The sequence below is a fragment of the Tarenaya hassleriana genome, unplaced genomic scaffold (genome assembly GCF_000463585.1).
Source record: "Tarenaya hassleriana unplaced genomic scaffold, ASM46358v1 Cleome92, whole genome shotgun sequence".
NCBI classification, from domain to species: domain Eukaryota; kingdom Viridiplantae; phylum Streptophyta; class Magnoliopsida; order Brassicales; family Cleomaceae; genus Tarenaya; species Tarenaya hassleriana.
The window spans coordinates 410,850-412,177 of NW_010971581.1; positions in this window are offsets into that span (position 1 = coordinate 410,850).

Consider the following 1,328-nt stretch of genomic DNA (forward strand, 5'->3'; position numbering starts at 1 on the left):
AGAGGTTATCCGCAAGATCAAGGTCAGTCTGAAGGTCGCACAGGATCGTCAGAAGTCTTATGCGGACCAGAGAAGAAGAGACTTTACAGTAGAGGTAGGCGATCTTGTATTTCTCCGAGTACAGGTGATCACACGGGATTTTCACTGGTTTTTCTAACGTCTTACATCATACTTTGAACATACCTTAGGCATAATAGGACGTTAGACGGTCATGGGTAGGATTCTTTTCTCCATTTTTCATGCAGGATGATCAAACGAGGAATTCACGCACAAGGCATGGAAAAGGAGCAGAATCGAGAAGACCCGGAAGGCTCAGAAAAAATGGGCGGCCCGCTCATTTTGCTGAGCGGTCGCCCATTGGCGAAATTCATCCCGAGAATTTGATCAGAGAAAATGGGCGGCCCGCCCACTTAATCGAGCGGTCGCTCGACACCGAAATCACGGGAACAGGCGATCGCTCAAGAAACCAGGCGGTCGACCGTGCGCTATGAAGAATGAGCGGTCGCTCGAACAAACGAGCGGTCGCCCGGAACCAGAAAAACGGGCGATCCTGAAGACGAAAACGGGCGACCCTGAAGAAAAAGTGAGCGACCGCCCGTTATTAAATCCGGCCCAAAAAGGAAAAAGCCCGATTTTTTAGGAGAAACCTAGCTGTTGCACTTGCATAAAAAAGGGAGTTTGAGGAGAGAGAAGAGGGACTCGACCAACTTGAAGAAAAACACCTTGGAGAAGTGAAAAAGGAGATTTTGGAGACCTAGGAAACTTGGAGAAGAAGAAGACCACCATTGAAGACCATCTTGAGCTTCTCTTTTCCCTTTCTATGTTTCTTCATTTTGCTTTCTGTTTTGAAACCCTAGATATGGAGTAGTGACTTTGTTGTGGGTGAGAGATCCCCACTTTTGTATGGATACCTATGCTTAACCTATGATGTTTATGAGTTTTCTTCCATGGGTTTGATGTTTTGTACTTAATGCTATCAACTTTGGCGAAATCTTAGTTGGTATGATGTCAGAACACATTGATCATAGGGATATGGGGATGAGGTTTAGAACCAAACATCGAATGAGTAAGTTATTCACATTGGGAGATGGCTTAGCTTGCTTAGAGTTCATGATGGGGTACGTTAATGCATCTAGAGATCATTTGGATCATTGGGAAATGGGTAAATCGATTCTCTAGGTAGTGAGTTTAAGCTCGGGAGAGACAAACCCTAGATGAAGTGCTTGAAACCCCCTTTTGGAAGATAAACCCGTAGGTATTGTAGCATCATCAACCGTCCATGCAATTCTTGAGGGATCCCGAACCCACAACGCCTAAATTCCATCGTT